We start from the raw sequence: 18,381 nt of genomic DNA, 5'->3' as shown, positions 1-18,381 counted from the left end.
CATTTACCAAATTTTGTAACATATTTTAAAATAATATTTTATTGCCAATTTAACAAATTCATTACCAAAGCGCTTTGGTAAAAATTACGGTGCTTTTATGTTGTTCCCATTGAGACAGAAGCACAGTAAATTCTTGCCATGTTCTAGAAGTTTTGACAATGCTACTTTTTCTTAGTGCAGTAAGTTCAGAAATATATTTTTCTATTGCATTAAATAAAACATTTAAATTTTATGTAATAGAAAAGTATTAAAAATATTTTAAAAGTGCTAGATATATAAAAATACTTTTTCGCGATAAAATTTTAATTTAATGGCTTTAAATATCAGTTATATTTGGTTATTATTACTTATACTTTGAATTATATGCTTCTGTTAGAATAATATATAACTTCAAGCTATTTGAGCATTTATTAATTTTGTTGTTCACTTATTTAATAACAATATGCATACTTTAAAGTTAATTTCCCTCACAAGACTAATTTTGTATATTGAGTATTTGAAAGTAGTGTCAAAACGAATCGCAATATACGATGCGTCCGAATAACTACTTTCTGGAGATAGGAGAGTGATTGCGAGGAGGGAGTGGTTGACTCTTAGCAATTTCGTGTTTTGTAAGAAGAAAAGGCAAACAATGACAAACGAGCAGAAGATTATCTAGGTTTTTTGGTAATAGTAAGTAAACAGGACAAGGAGTACTGTGCTCTAGTAACTTGGTGCCTAAATTTCATATTTTTGAAAGTTGTTCTAGTTATAATTGCATGTGACTTTCCAGACATATTTAACTAATATATACTATATACCAGATATATATACCAGACATATTAACTAATAATATATGTATCAGTGTCTATTTTTAAAAATTATCCTGCTTTTTAAAAATTATTTAAAATCTGACATCAAAATGATTATTTAATTTTAGGGTTAAGATTGGTAGGTTTCGAAACCAAAAATATTTATGTAAGTTTTTTAAAAAATCACTAAATCTCTGAAACACGTCATTTTTGGATCTAAACTTATTATAAAACTATATTTAATTTTCTTAAACAATTTATATTTATAAACTAAATGAATTATAAGTCAAATTGGTTAGAGTTTTTTAAACGAGCATAATCGCTTGAAATTTGGTAGTATAAAAATTTTCTGGTGTCTAATATATTTGAGTAACTTAACTCCTGTCTTTTTATGCGAAATGAATTAAATTATAGCAATTTATCTCAAAAGTGAAAGCTTACCATTAAGAAATCATAGAGCATGAGAATTCGAACAAGAGTACAAAAGTTATTCACGGAGTGCAACTTTTTTTATAAAATGTATTAATGGACAAATCGTTAAACATTCTGCGCAAAATAAAAATATTTCGATTTTTTCTAATTTTCAATTTAAATATATTTGTCAACTTCAGAAATTCTTTTAAGTATTTAATTACAAACAAATTAGCAAATATTTTCATGGAACAAAAATTTATCGAATTTTTCACTTCATTGCACTCACTTTTGTACACGAAATTAGCCCTATCTTTGCCGTGCTTACTTGAAATTGCAATTTCATTCCTTGGTTAAATAAAATTGCGATATAAGAAAGGATAGGAGGGGGGTGCTTTTTTTTAGTAACCGACTGTAAAGCAGCAGTGTATCGGAAACGCTTCAAGCGCGAATTTTTTTTTTTTTTTGAATATCAAGCAATGAACTAATGCTATTAATTCTCTTACACACATTTAAATGTGAAATTAAAAAAAAAATTTTGCAGCATAGATTATAATTTTTTATTATTTCCTATGGAAGTATTATCAATACATACAGTGCACAAAATATAAAACGTATCACCTAATTTTTGATTTAATGATCGGATCTTCGTTCTAATTCTGAGTTAACGGTAAAATTTTCTAAACGGGTAAAATTTCTGAGTTTTTTCGAGCCCTGAGGCGTACCTTTTTGTTAGATGGATTCGGATTTCTGAACCCCAAAATATAGAGGATAGCCGCAATCTGGAAGATATGGTCCGATAGTTTGGTCAAGAAAGCGGTTCAAAATTTTAACCCCCAATCTTAATTTTATTTATTTGCTTATTCCCCATACCTAGAAAGCATTTTAAGCGAATTGAGAAAGTTTTTGCCCACAATTATAAAATTCGTTTATCTAAAATTAATTCCATGTAAAAAATAACTTTTAGTAAAGATTTAAATGTTTTTTTTATTATTTTGCTTTGAATTGTATGGTATAAAATTTTTTACATAAGCTTAAAGAATTTAATTTTGCTTGGCAAAATATGAAATTTGAGGAAAATCGGTAGAATTGCTTCCGAGAAATCAGATTTTAAGTATGCGACATTTTTAAAATTCGACTTCTCAGAAACTATTCAACTGCTCACACAAAAATTTTGAATTCCGCCATTTAAAAATACATTATTTAATATTATGTTATTTAAAATGATGTAAAAATTGTATACCTTACAATTAAAAAAATTTTCGACCAATGAAATAATAAAAAATTATAAATATTTACTAAAAGTTATTTTTTGCTTGCTAATATTTTCGGATAAACTAATTTTATAATTGTGTGCAAAATTTTTTAAATTTGCTTAAAAAGTTCTCGAGATATGGCGAAGTACGCAAAAAGTAAAATTTACAATGAGGGTCCAAGTCTTGGATCTCTCTACTGATCAAACTATTAGGATTATAATTCCCAAAATGCAGCTCCCCCTTACATTTTGGAGGTCAGAAATTAGAATCCATAGAAAAAAGGGTATGTTTATTCAGACAAAGTACGTTTTGGTGTCTGATTTCGTAGCTTAAAATATTGCCCGCACTAATTAATTAGCATATTTTAGGTGGCCCTCTTAAACCAGTAAGATTGAGTCCTAGAACTTGAGCTACCGTGCCATTAGATCAAAAGTAATTCAGGGTGGTCATTTTTTGCGCTCTGTACAATTTTATATAATTCCTCTAAATATTAGCTGGGTAACTGAAATAAATGTAACTGTTTTATACTAAATTTAAGTTGATCAATAACAGAAACTTGTCATAAAGCTAAAGAATCGTCCTTACTTGTAGAAACCCGGATGAGATGACACATGCCATTCCTTCTTGTCACACTAGTATTGGTATCCACCCGGAGAAAATCCAATAATTTATTCAAATTAGTTATGGAAATTCTTTTTGAAATGTTTTGGACGAATACTCAAAGAAAATCTAACTTCTTTCCTCCTTTTTTTTATGTCTTACAAAACAGGCCATGTGAGACTTAAAGCCAGTGACAAAATGGTTTATAGTTTTACGTAAATTTTGTGCTGCCTTGTTTTATGACTTCCTTGTCGTAAATAATTTTACTGACACCACCCCCCTCTAAAAGGCAATGCTCTAACGCTTCCAGATGTACAGCTCTCAAAAATGTTTACATTGATTAAGGGCATGTGTCGCAACAACAGAACGCAATCATTTTCGCATTTGTCTCGTAATATATATTTTTCTTTAAAAAAATTGGAAATGTAAATATTTAGAATTTGAAATTATTTTTTTGAGCCGAAATTAGGTTTTAAGATGCTTAAAAATATAGTTCTGGAATAAAATTTACAAAAGAAACTCTTAACATTAAAAAGCATGCTAAAGCAAGCTAACATGCTATATTCTTCACTTAAATTTTGAACAACTTTTAGCTTTTTGCCTTTTTGTCATTTACCATTAATCTGAGATATTTATTATTTTAGTCTGAGTCGTTTATTATTGGTTATAATACTTTCACGAGATTTAAAGTTTTGCATTAAATAAAAATAATCGGTTGTTTTTATTTATTTATGGCACACTATTTAAAACACTTCACGTCTGTCAAGTCTTGAAAATGGGAGCCAAATTTTGAGCACTTGAAACATGTCGACTGTTATTTCCAATTTGTATATTATTGAAGCGAATGAAATTTTTAATCAAGTATTATTAGTTCCCATAGCTTCAGTTTCTGGTGATTATTTAGTTAATCATGACGCTAGCTTTCTTTTACAAATATGTCAGATTGAACATAGTTGATTTTTAAAATATCAATTTACCAGCACTTGAAACATGTTCACTTTTATTTCCAATTTGTATATTTTTGAAGCGAATGAAATTTTAATAACCTTATTGTTATATCTTACCATTTCAGTTTACTTGGGATTATTTATTTAATTATGGCACTAGCTTCTTTTTCAATATGTCAATTTGAACACAGAAGTTTTTTTAAGAATATCTATTCATAATTTGATATTATTATGGATCATATTACAAATTAAAACTGTCTGAAAAAAGTTTAAACTTTATATGTGTTATTTCTTAGATCTTAAGTGCAACTTCCCTTCAAATTGTTTAGAAAACTAAAACTTTACTATTGCGTAATTATACGAATTAAGCAAAATTTCAGTTTTTCAATTAAGGAAAATCCCTTTAAAGCAATTTGCATTTGCATTGCTCATAACTGTGATAAATATGCTCATAATAACTATAACAACTACAACAGACATCTTCAAATTATTATTATACATTACTTTGCAATTGAATTTAAACAAATTACTTAAGTTGAAAGCTTATTTAACCATTTGAAACTTCATTAAAATGCGTGCATTAATTAGATATTTTTTTTATTGAATTGAGTAATATGAAGCTTTTAAAATACGTGAAATAAAAAGATATATTTTCTCCGAAAGCATAGTGTGATTTAAATTATGGGTGTGTTTTTATAATTTAATTTTGCAATAACAAGGTTTATAACATATAGAAGCCAAAATTAAATGTTCTATTTAATGAATTTTAACAACATTTAGGAACTTCTTTTGCGGAAAGCTAAAATTAAAAGTTTCATTGAAATAAAATGTTGAAATTTCATTTGTGCACTAGAGATATTTTTTGCCAAAGATATTAGAAAAAAATCATTTTCAAAAGCATCTATTTGATCCAATGAATCCTATTTCATAAATCTATAAATCTTTTTTTTCTTTCAAAAATGCTGTTGTTACCGTTATTGTAAAGGGTTAATGGTGATAAAGCATTCAGATACAAAGTAACAATTTATAATTGTGGAATTATGTAAATTATGTAAACGAGTGTCACGACATTTGGAAACTACGAAATATTTAATAAGTTATTTTTACATTTTCAGGTGATATTAATGAAGTTTACTCTATTACTCTTTGGGTTGGTAAGTGACTTTATACTTATTTTAAAGTATGATTTCTAGCTAAATAGTACTTTATTGTAAATTCATAGAAAAAAAATCAAATTTTGATACACGATAATCGTGAAAAACTTTAAAACATTTTATTTTTAGGGGTAAACATTTTCAAATAAAGATATGCTTATTGTACTTTATTAAACTGAGGTATTATAACATTCTTTCAAATGCAATGTTTTGGTCTTAAATTCAATTCCTACGAACTGAATTAAGCTATTTGAATATTAAAAACCTCCTTTAGTGAGCAAATTATAATAATGTAAAAATTAACATTAAAAGTAAAACTGGAAATAGTTAAAGTAAATGAAAAACAGTAGATGAGTACAATCCATTTGTGTTTAGAGCATAGAGAATTTTTCTTTTGTGTTGCTTTTAAATTTGAACTTAGAGTGCAATAAGATATTTTCTAGCCAAATAGTTTAATTTGAAGTAAAAAACTTCCATTTTTTCTCAATTTATCAGTATTTGCTTCTATTTGTTCAATTGAACCTTAACGCACCAGTGCCGTCATATAAGCAGCATAACACTTAAACTTACTGCTTCCAATGTCGCATATATGACGGCAAAAACCAATATTTTATTATTTTGGTTGTCATTGCCATTGCTGTCATAATTTAATTTAACTATAATTAATTATTGTAATTTTACTTGGTGGGAAGTAAACTTGAAATATATCCGGACCGTTTGAATAAAATGAATAAAATAAAATGAATACTTAATTAAATTCTCGTTTAATTCTATTTGTGAAAGCTCAGCGCATCAATAACAAAAAAAATTCACCTAGTTGTAACCTTCATTCAGCTAATAAAAATTTTTTTCAGTAATTTACATTTTTTTGTTAAATTTTCAGAACTTTGGTGTGGAAAACTGAAGTTTCTATTTTTTTTAAATTTAAAGGAATTTTTTAATGTTATAGTTGTAATAAATTTCATATTTTTCATTTTTAGAAAGAGATTTCATTAGGTTTTTAAACGTATCTAACATGCATGCAATATTCATTGTTTTTATACAAAAAAAAGCAGAAAAAGAATGGGTTTTTTTTCTGTTTGATGTAAATATTTAACAAAACCGTTATCAATAAACAAGTTCCAAAATTTGTCAAAAAAGCAAAAAAGTTTAAAACTTCTAAGGGGTAAAAGAAAATTATAACTATACTTATAAATGCTTTTACTAGATTTTTCACTTTTCAAAACCAATTGAGCAGACATTTTTCGAAATAAAAAGGATTTGCTCATCAACAGTTCGTACTCGGTGTATCCTCTAACCTGTTCAACCTGTGGACGTGATATAGAACAAAATGATCTGACCTTGAAAGCGAAATAAATTCTTCCATTGTTTTAAGCGTTTAATCTTTTTTTCATTCATTTTTACTCTCAGCACAGTGCCTCATTTAGGCACGCTAATGTGTTAAAGAGGCTATATTTTAATATACAATCCCTTTCATTGTCACGAAAGGATTCATTCCTTTGTCAGTTTGTTTTGGAAATACAAGGGTACGATGAATTTCCTCTCCTTATTCTGACGATATTTCTGTACTTGATAATAATTTTTTTTTTCCTTCTTTATAAATGAGAAAACACTGACTTCTTATACCCGCCGGAAATGTCATCATTGTCCACGCTCTGTTGCAAAGCAGAACGGAACATTTTCTCTCGGTCTTTCTGAGGATTACAGTGTTTCTTACAAGCAAGTAGTTAGTAAACTGTACATCTTCCACACCCTGCTTCTCGCAATTCATGATTTTTTTTTCCTTAAGTGAAAAAAACAAAACGGTTAAAGATAATACAAGCTGAGCAGCACGAAACAGTTATTTTATATTTCTTCTTCTTTCTTTTTATCATCGAATAATAACAACTTTGCATTAGATCCCTAATTAGAATTGGACTGCATTTATATAAAGGAATAGCATCCACCAATTGAAAATACAAGTGTGAAAATATTTTTATTTCATATTTCGCAACCGTCGTTGAACATCCGACCCAACTTTATGGTTTAATATTTATTATTTTTTATTATTTTATAAGGTAATAGTCAACAAAAATTTAATTGAAAGGAATGAAATTTCTTACATCATTTTACAGAACGTAATTTTATATAGCGAAATACAAAATTTGAACGAATTCGGCCAAATAGTTCCTTATAAATTGAATTTTAAAAACATGACTTTCGTAATATTGAATTTTTCAGGAACTATTCGAACAGTTTTGCTCTAATTTAATTATTCCTTCTTATTAAATTCATCAGGGCTTTCTTAAACACTGTACTACAGAGTTAACTGACCTGCAAACCAAACTCATATTGTTAGAAATAGTGCTCCCATAGTAACTATTAATTTCTGTCTTAGTTTGCAGACATTCTTTCAAAAAGAGAGCAAAACTTGTGATTTTGAGTTTTATTTCTTTTTTATCAATATGTTAGAGAAAGATATATTTTATATCCGCCATTGAACAACCGACCCAAATTTGGGTTTACGACTACTAATGTTCAACTCCGTAGCCTTGCAATTTTGAAATAATCCAGAAGACAAGGAAACTCCTGGATTAGTACCCCAGTGGCATTGATTTGTTATGGGAACATGGAGGACTTTGTGACTCGACAGATTTAACTTGCATCCTTCACCATTTTACTTCGGCCGGCGGGGATCAAACTCACGAACTCTTGGACATGAGCCCAGCGCCCTACCGACCAGGTTATCCCGGCATTAACCACTAAGTGTGAAAATATTGTAGATAAGGTGATGAAAAAAATTTCGAAAATTTATTTAATAATTTCTTAGAAGAAGGACTTCAAAGTTGATCATTTTAACAAGGGCTAGACACATCGTTTTTCAGAAGACAGCCACATAAAGGAACATTTTTGGTCTTCGTGGGCCACAAAAGGTTCAGCTTCTCTATCAATAACCAAATAATTCTTTAGTGTGATTTAACTCACAAGTGAAAATTAAGTGTAATGGTGTTATTGATAAATTATTACTTAGTTAAATAATGATATCAATTAAATATCGATTTTTCCTAAGTCAAAGACGAAGCATGCACGCCCATTGACCTCAAAAAAGTATTTAAAATTTTGCATACTTTGCTTTTTCAAATAAACTTAAATTGCAGCAGACTTTCAACTTTCCCTGCTATAGATGCATTATTGTATTTATTGGAAAACTTAATTTTATTATTTTTTCTGCATATAAATTACTTGATCTTTAATATTTTAATAACATCTTTATTATTAAATAATCATTTATTAACATACTTTTAATAATGCAATGAAAGAATTATATTTTTTAATATGTTAAATTTGCACACCTATACAGCTTGAAATTTTAAAATTATAATTTTGGTGGTTTTCAAAGTTGAGGTAAAATAGTTTGGGAAACAGTAATAAATTTTTTTAGTTAGTTATGTTACTTTCTCTCTCCACTTTCTGGCTGACATTCAGCTAATTATTTATTGAGCATTCAGAGATAGCAGCTGTTAAATACTATATTAAACATTAGACTTCTCTTAAACTTTGATAAAAATCCCAGAGTTTTGTTATAATATTAATTTGTCAGTTTAAATTCAAATCTATCAATATAAATGTAGAAACACTGTTCTCAACCTTTTGTACAATATCTTATTTGAAAGCAATTAACCCTTTGACGAAGAATTTTATTAAACATATTTTTCATGCTTTTTACATTAATTAGTATTAACTTAGGTCAAAATAAGTAAAAAATATTATATTTAGCATTTTAATAATTCATTGTTATAAAATACAATCTGAAACACCGATGTCTTTTTCTGCATTAAAGTTAGAATCTTCCAAACTCGACTCACTCCCAAATTTGCATTGATTGGCCGTTTTTTTAGATCTAAGAGAAACAGTTATTCATCTCTAAAAGTTTCTTTTACTTAATGAATAAATTATTGATAAGTTTTTGAATATGAATGGAAAAAAAATCCAAACTATTTTTGGATATTATATTTTAGTACAAATTTAATTCCGATTATCTAACAGATTTCTTAAGTAACTATTAGACTGCTTTTCATAATTAAAAAATTCCAAAACATATTTTTTCTTGTAATTAGGGATTCAGAAAAAAATATACAAAAAGGACACCGGAGCAGCATCTGAGTCAAAGGGTCAAAAAATGTATCGATTCTAGTCTTATTGTTCAGTGCAAGACTACTTCTTTCTCAAGAATAGAATTTACTGCTATCATTGATCATAGTAATAAACGGATTATTTGAAAAAAGAAAAATTCAAGGTCTTAAACAGAAAAAATTTAATTCTTGGGCATGAGAACAGTTGCTTGTTGGAGCGTTTAAAATTTGAAGAAGCCCTAAGAACGGATGCTCTGTAGACTCATTCAACTATCTATATTCTGCATTTTTCGATTTTATCTATTTCTCCTCATGTGGACATCAGGTTACAATCTTTGATTTATACTTGATCTGTAAGAGCTACTGAAATAAAAAAAGATGGACATTGATTGATTTGCTGTATAACCTTGAAGGAGTTTAGTTCCAGTTTAAAAATAACTTCACCTGCCGAGGCAATTAAATTCACTTGAGCATAAAAAGGTTTAAAATTATTTATAAACACTGATAAAAAAGCGTGGTCCTGTATTAAATTTTACTAATTTTTAATCACGATAAAATAAATCAGGCTGATTGTTTAGTTAATAATAAATTAAGCTGTAAGTTAAAGTGAACTGAAATTAATTTCTACCATTAAAATTTTGACGACTTGGAAAATCACCATACGCATAACATAAAATTTTGATATTAAACAAAACTTGTGCTGTATACTTAAGAAGGTTAGGAAACTCTAGCGTTGAAAAAAAAGCATTGTTTACAACAGTTTTTCAGCTGGGCAAATGAATAAATCAAATTCTGAAAAATACTATTTTTTATACAACCAGTGAGCTTTATTTTTTCAGAACGTTTCAAAGCGAAACAAAGTTTAGCAGATTTATTTTGCAGATTATTTGCAGAAAGTTTAACAGATTATTAGCACCATGAATTTGTATAAAAGGGTGAAAAAGCAAACGGATTACATGAGAATGGCTAGAGTAGCAAATGAAATTTCTTAAGACTAGGAGGCTTCGCCCCCTGCTCGCTGGCTCTCGCCAACCCCCGGAACTGCCTTCGCAGTTCATAGCGCTTAAAGGATGTCTATTTTATAATTCCAATAGAAAAAAATAGTACCAATAGAACGCACAAATTATGCTTTTCAGATTGTTATGGAAGTAATTTAAGAGAGTGATTTGAGTTATTAAGAGAAATATTATTATTTTAATTTATATATTTCAAGAAGCTTCAATATCTTTAACTTGAGCAGCTCTTTGACCAAATTTTGCTCAAGTCGCATTATGTATTCGTCGGTCAATTATAACGATACTGATGTTATAATCAGTTTAGTCTACTTAAGTGTCGTAGAAAAAAATGCATTAAAATTTTTTCTCTACGCATTTTTTTTAATTAGTTGACGTAGAGCAGATACCTTTTTGATGTTGCAATGAAGGCTGAAAAATTTTATTCCAACCATGTTCTGATTCGAAAGTTAGGAATTTATTCAAAACTTCTAAGAGGGCAAAAACATATTGTATAATCTAAATAAGCTCAAAGCACAAAAGTTAATTTCCAAGAGAAATCATGAATAATATCATTGAATACCATGTAATTCTGTTTCTAGACTTGATACCCGCTTGAATTTGATTGAAAAGTTAAATCAATGGGTTTCGCAAATACGTCACATATGAAAATTTTGTCGTCTCTGATCACAACCATCCAGCTCGATGATCGCACAAATCCATCAATTTGAGAGGACGCTGATTTTGACGTATACTTCCTGCTCCAGTATGGCCCACAAATTTTCGATGCGGTTCAAATCAGGTTATTTTTCAAGCCAATCGAGATGTAAACAAGTATGGGCATAAAACATAAAACCAGTCATACATCTTCCATCCAGATTAAATTTGCTGTTGCTGCCTTGAAAACATTTAGTATCACGGAGATGTTGACTTGACTAAAAGCATTACATAATCCTCTGGAATGTTAAAGTAAACATGCTAATTCCTGTTAGAGGCTATCTCAGCAGCAAGCCCAAACCATAATAAGAAAATCATCCTCAAAGCTAAAGCATCACAGACCTATCTCCGACATTTCATGATTTTCTAGAGGGTTGCAATTTTGTCATGTGTACTTATAATCAACAAATGAACTGATATTGCCAACAAGTTAACCAAATTTAATTTTTTTATTTATTTTCTTTTACTTTTAAATCTGCAATTAAATCTGTCTTATAAATATTATTTTAAAAGTATTCTTAGAAACCAGTTTTTCGCTAAACGATTAACACAGTTATTCTTCATTATAACCTTTATTTAATTTTACTTTATAAGTGACGTTAAACAGCAAATATATATCCAAAATAGACAAATCTCCATTTTTAGTCTTGTACTATAGAGCCCAATCCAGATGACAAGGGAGTTCCAGGATCACGATCGATTTTGTGCTTGTCTTTTCTAGAAAAGTAGCCAATTGTTGTGTTACATGAAGTACAAAACCTCAGAAACTTCCAACGATTAGTTCGACCTCAAAGGGACTCTAGTCCATGATCTTTACACTTCTGGAACTTTTTTAAAATAAATCATTGGTCAGTGGATGCCCGGAGGAGGGGAGAGATGAGATAGCCATTTGCAAGAATTAAAAGGAATAACTTTATCTCCATTCTATAGTATTTATTCATGAAATATATTTTATAAGAGCAATTGAAAAAGAATCTCACACCAAGTAAAATAAGGAAATAAATTTCTTTAGAAATATTTTTTAACGTAGTGTTTTTGATAAAATTATTTTTGAAAAGTTTGAAAACTTTTGAACTAGGTCCTGTTTTGATAATCTTTCATTTCATCCGCATTTCAAGCCAGGTAATCTGTGCACATATTATGGGAAAGATCTTATCTACCATGTCTTATCTATTCATTGCAAAAGTGTTTTCGCAACTTGCATACATATTTCGAGATTTTCAAACTTCACATATCTGAATAATACTTTATCCTTTACTCATAAAAATAAAATAAAATTCGTTCGAATTATTTTCAAATAATATATATTGAGACTCGTTTATAAATTAATGTTTATTAAAAAAAATTAATATTTTAAATGCACTTTTTCTATTAAACTGTTATTGAACTATCTAGTAGCAATAAAAAGCTAATCTTTAAAATTTTATTTCTCTTAAAGACGAGTTAAATACACAAATTTATCTGTGAATAAGTATAAAATCCAGATAGTTTTTAATTGTTAATAAATAGACTAATAAAAAAATAAGCATTTTTGATAAAGTTTTTTATCTGAGTAATGAATACTTATTAATTATTATTAAATTTATTAATTATCTTATATTTATTAATTATTATTATATTTATTAATTATTATTATATTTATTAATTATTGTTATGCTTATTAATTATTATTATATTTATTAATTATTATTATACTTATTAATTATGTACAAGCTGATATTTTCTTTTCTGAGGAGAAATAAGTTCAGTAGCTGAGAGATTCAGAAGAGTAAAAATTTTACAAGGATTTATAAGGCTTAAAATGTAATGCTTCATCACTTTTGGGACAAATGTTTTAATAATTAAAGTAACTGTTAGTTTCATCAAATTGGCTATCTATTTCAATTTCTGCATAATTATGAAATTCATGTAGTGTCGCTGATATATTATCGGAAACAGCGGCTTCCCCTTCATTATTCATAGAGTCTTTCATCCGGGAGTAAACAGCCTTATTGGATGATATGATGAGAGGGGTGAGGATCTAGATCCGGTGTTCAATTTTTCCAGGGACTCTTGTAAGTTTTAGGGCTCCATTCCACACCCTTAGAGAGAGAAAAAGGAAACTTCCGAACAACCTTAAAAGAAACTTTGCTGCTCCACCTTAGAGAGGATCCGGTAGAAGTGCTTGTCTCGCCTTATTTCTGTAGACATAAAAATTTCTATCTTCCCCTCCTCACTAGTAACTCATACGCAAGCATAAAAGATCTTAAGACGAACTTACCTGAAAGGTGAGTTCTAAGGTGCGGAGCATCCTTAAACAGTACCTTCCCTACAAAACCCGCCGGTAGTCAAACCCTCCCTTTAAGGGATATTTCTATAAATTTGAGTTTTACTACACCGTCAGTCCAGATGTCTCTTTTCTTTGCCACTTGTTCCACTCAATTAGGACGTCCTTTTCTTTCTTATAAAAACGCTAGACCACGCGATGGTCGCGTGTTATGCCCCTCTCCCTTCCTCCTTGCCCATATCCTCTGGTTTCCATAGCAATACTTAAGAGGAGTTAGAAGATCGTGGACTATCACACCTGGAGAAGAGCCAAAAACTTTTCCAGGGCGTCCTTTTTCTCTTCCTAGTTTTGATGAAGGTTTGTAGTTGTATCATTGTCCTTTCCTCCCTCAAACCCCCATTTTTAAAGTTCTCCTGAAAAAAAAGGCCAATCCCAACACTAAAACGAAAGGAGAGATGAAACTGACTGTACATTATAGATGATCAGTTTTATATCTCAAGAGAAAGTTACTTTTTTATGTGCTACAATGAATGGTGTTTTTAAAAAATAGGAAAGTATTATTTCGGTAAATTTTACGATCATAAATATTTTCTTAAACGACCCACAGATGCTTTTAATTTTTATATTTAATCCAAAAACGAGAATTTCATTATTACAAAGTCTTGTTGCAATAATATTAGCGAATAATGTAATAAGATGCACTTTATGAATATTTATTTTGCAGTTGTTATAAGTAGAATGAAATAACGAATGACGAACAAATTATTATATTTTTCTCTGAGGCCGGGATAGCCTGGTTGGTAGGGCACTGGGCCCATGTCCAAGAGTTAGTGGGTTCGATCCCGGCTGACTGAAGACTCCCCGTGTAGTAAATGGTGACTGATGCACGTTAAATCTGTCGAGTCACAAAGTCCTCCATGCTCCCGTAACAAATCAATACCTCTGGGGGTACTGATCCAGGAGTTTCTTGTCTTCTGGATTGGTTCAAAATTACAAGGCTACGGAGTTGAACATTGGTAGTCGTAAACCCAAAGTTGGGCCGGCTGTTCAATGACGGATATAAAATACATATTTCTCTAACATATTAATAAAATAAAAGAGAAATAAAACTCAAAATCACAAGTTTTGCTCTCTTTTTGAAAGAATGTCTGCAAACTAAGAGAGAATTTAATAGTTACTATAAGAGCACTACTTCTAACAATTTGAGTTTGGTTTGCAGGTCAGTTGAGTCTGTAGTACAGTGTTTAAGAAAGCCCTGATGAGTTTAATAAAAACGAATAATTAAATTAGAACAAAACTGTTTAAATAGTTCCTGAAAAATTCAATATTACAAAAGTCGTGTGTTTAAAATTCAATTTATAAGGAACTATTTGACCCAATTCGTTCAAATCTTCTATTTCGCTATATAAAATTACGTTCTGTAAAATAATGTAAGGAATTTCATTTCTTTCAATTAAATTTTTTTCGACTATTACCTAATAAAATAATAAAAAATAATAAATATTTACTAAAATTTTTTTTGTGCTTATATTTATCTTTGGATAAGCGTGTTTTATAACTGTGTGCAAATATTTTTCGATTCGATAATAAAGCTCTCGAGGCGTACCAAAATACGCAAAAGTAAAATTTACATTATAGGGTCAAAGCTCTGGGTCGTTCTCCTGACCAAACTATTGGGACTACATTTCACACCTTCCATATCTTGACGGTAAGGAATCCGAATACGCCGAAAAAAAGGTATATTCACGTCATAGTGTCTGATTTCGTAGCTTAAAATATTGTTTGTACTAATTAGTTAGTATATTTCAGGACCTCCCTCTAAAAAATTAAGATTGAGTTCCATTATGTGAAGATCCGATCACTAAATCAAAAATTGTTCAAAGCGTTCTTTTTTTCTTCTTTTTTTTGCGCACTGGAAACATACAAAATAAAAAATGAATAAAAACCAACCATCTTTGACAACTCTGGGTCTAAGGATGTCTGGGTCTAAGGTCTTCAAATATACTAAATAATTCGCATATGTGACGATATTTTAAGTTACGAAATCAGACGCAAAAACGTACTTTCTCTGAATAAACATACGTTTTTATTAACGGATTCGGATTTCTAACTCCCAAAATATAGGGAATAGCCACAATCTGGGAAATTTGACTTTTTCCTGAGATAAATCATTTTCCTGAGATTCGGTTGATTAGTTCCTGAGAAATCGAATTTTAAATATGCGACTTTCTTTTAAAATTCCATTTTTCAGGAACTGTTTACACGATTTCGCTCAAATTTTGTATTTTGCCATGCAAAATTACGTACTTTAAAATGATATAAAATGTTCTATACCTTACAGTTAAGAAATTTTCCTACTATTATTTTATAAAATAATAATAAATAATAATAATAAATATATATGAAAAATTATTTTTTACACGGATAAAATTATTAATTTTAAAATTATTTTTTGGATAAGCGAATTTTATAATAGTGTGCAGAAATTTTTTCAATTTACTTAAGAGCTCGAGATATGGCAAAATCCGCAAAGTTAAATTAACATTAATAGATCCAAACTTTGGATCGCTCGGCTGACCAAACTATGAGAGCCAAATTTCTCAGATTGCGGCTACCCCGTATATTTTTTATGGTTAGAAATCCGACTCCATGGAAAAAAAGGTATGTTTATTCAGAGAAAGTACGCTTTTGTGCCTGATTTTGTAGCTTAGAATATCGTCTACACTAATTAATTAGCATGTTTGAGGTCACCCCTTCAAATCATTAAGAATGAGCCCTAAGACTTGAAGATCCGATCATTAGATCAAAAGTTATTCAGGATGTCTGTCTTTTTTCTTCTTTTTTTTTTGGTGCATAAAAAATTAAATTCAATTATTGACGTTTATTTACCTAATTTGAATAATAGGAAATATCACTTAATAAGTGCTTATTTTATAAGCTTTGAAATATTAATTAAAAGGTTTTATAAATATATATAAGAGATTATTCTACTAATATCTTCCCTCAACTATTAATAGAAATAATATACAATATCTATTCACGATCCTTTATAGATAAAATAAAAGTTTGGTAGTAATCAAATGTGTAGAATAATAATAATGTGAATACGCAAAGTGTTTTAAAATTCTTAAGCACAATTCAATATATTTTAGGATAGAACAACATTTTTAGACATAAATCAATCAAAAAATAATGCAATTTTCCTTCTAGTTTATCGACACTTTTGATCAAAGTAAAATATTTAGCAAATTTCAATGATGTTTTAAAAGGCATAGCTCTTGTTTAAGTAGTGTTTTTAATTCAATTTCTTTTGCAGGATAGTTTTTTTTAAATTTAAATTTCGTCTTAAATCATAACTGTTAGTAAGCCATTACAAGTAAAAAGTTTTAATGAGCCTTTCAATAATATATCATGAGTTAATATTTTCTTATTTTAAATATTTCAGATCCTTATTTCATATCAGGTGTATAAATTAAGGTTTGCTTTAATGACGTTGAATATTTTTTTCCAAATATTGGACAATTATATCTATTTATTAGATGAAGAAATATTTGACCGTTCCTATGAAGTTTGTTGCTTACTAAAAGAAGAACCCATTTACCTTACTTTTAATAATTTTCACATCATTTTCATTTTACTATTATAGCGCCACCTGTAAATTAAAAGGCATCAGCATGTATGTCAAATCGGGGTACATTTAACTGAAGAATCCAAATCTGCACTTAAAATTTTGAAAACTTTTAAAATTTTGAAGTTGATCCTCTCTCTTCCATAGAGACGAAGGTTTGGGAGTCTTGTTTAGTATCAGGAAATATATTTTTTAAAAATATTTCACTTTTGTATTTTAAAATGCTTCATAATATGAGATATTTGCCCATTTCCATACACTTTGGACACCCTGCATACATACAGACACGTGCAAAAGGACAAAAATATTTATTTAAAGTGCTAAAAAGAATTTTTTTAAATTTTAACAGCTTTTTTACCTTTTAATTTATTTTCTTAATCATATATAATTTACGAAAACTTTTTCCTTAAGAAGCAACAACATATCAATACCAACTGGATAAATAAAAAACTGCACGCTATATCACATGCTCAAATGAGGCCAATTTTGATTTATTAACTGAAGTTCTTACAACTAAACCAAAGGGTATAGTTACTGATGCCTGTTACATATTTTTCAGAATATTATTTTCACATAAATTTGCTTAATAGTTTGTTAAACTATATTTATGTTCAATTTAAAATAATATTGTGGATTTAACTGTAAATAAATCTCACTCCCGCAGCAGAAACATATCATATTCTTAACGCCTCATAACTTTAATTGAAGCTTTTAATGTTTTAGTTCGTTCCTGTAGTTCAACGTATCATAATGAACTATCTCTGAACGCAAAGGACCAAAACTTTCACTGAAAGAATTTTTTTGTGTAAATATAATTGTAAATTTCTGTTGCAGTGTGACAATAATTGAAAGTTAAATTATTACCTTTTATAGCGAAGATTAGTGAACACTCTTCTTCGGGCAAGAGACTCTCGATAATAGCTGTCAGATTATCTACACAAGTTGTGAGACTAGCAGAATTATTTTTTGAACTACACGAGACCATGAAACATATAAAGATTTTTGTCGAAGTCTTCTCACACAGTCATAGAGTCACTCTATAAATTAAAATAATCAATAATTAATAAATTATCACAAAAATTCCCTTCTTTCTCATTAAAATATGAAATAAAATACACTTTTTACAGTTAATATTCAAAATTTCAAACCTATTTAAAGAAAATTAAAATTTTTATTTTCATGAGCACTTTTTCGTCGATTGAGTAATTTATTTTCTTCTTCCTCTGCACTGCAGCCTTCGTGGGCCCAGTATAGATATACGTCAAGGCACAGGTAGTACCTGGTTTTACTACTTTGGAGATCCTAGATTATCGAAACGAATCAGAGCAGTGCTACTATTGGACTAAATATGTATTGTTTGTTAGTGTATGAATCTTTGATAAACACGTAATAAAATGAAATAAAAATAATTTTTATAACTTTAATGACAAATAAATGGGTATAGTTTAAAAACAAATAAGTATTAGAATGTTGACGGATTAAAGCAAACTTTCTTGCACAAGCGCCG

At 29.0% G+C, this 18,381-nt stretch overlaps 1 protein-coding gene and 1 long non-coding RNA gene across 7 annotated transcripts in view; one reads left to right on the top strand and one right to left on the bottom strand.

Annotated features, from left to right (window-relative positions):
* Window positions 1–13,380, bottom strand: part of LOC122269130 (uncharacterized) — an 87,723-nt gene extending 74,343 nt beyond the window's left edge. Inside the window, exon 1 of the long non-coding RNA XR_006224994.3 lies at window positions 13,241–13,380. This is a non-coding gene — a long non-coding RNA (uncharacterized LOC122269130). The remainder of the gene's footprint in view (window positions 1–13,240) is intronic.
* LOC107438011 (uncharacterized) overlaps window positions 1–18,381 on the top strand; it is a 162,249-nt gene that overhangs the window by 99,383 nt on the left and 44,485 nt on the right. For all 6 annotated transcript variants that reach the window (XM_071180331.2, XM_071180338.2, XM_071180323.2 and 3 more), the window contains one exon: window positions 5,121–5,159. The gene's annotated coding sequence lies outside the window, so the exon portion shown is untranslated. The remainder of the gene's footprint in view (window positions 1–5,120; window positions 5,160–18,381) is intronic.

This window comes from Parasteatoda tepidariorum, chromosome 3 (genome assembly GCF_982258835.1).
Source record: "Parasteatoda tepidariorum strain Cologne lab strain chromosome 3, Ptep-v5.0, whole genome shotgun sequence".
Taxonomy (NCBI): Eukaryota; Metazoa; Arthropoda; class Arachnida; order Araneae; family Theridiidae; genus Parasteatoda; species Parasteatoda tepidariorum.
Note: the sequence above shows the minus strand (reverse complement) of the source record. Positions and strands in the feature narration are given on the sequence as shown.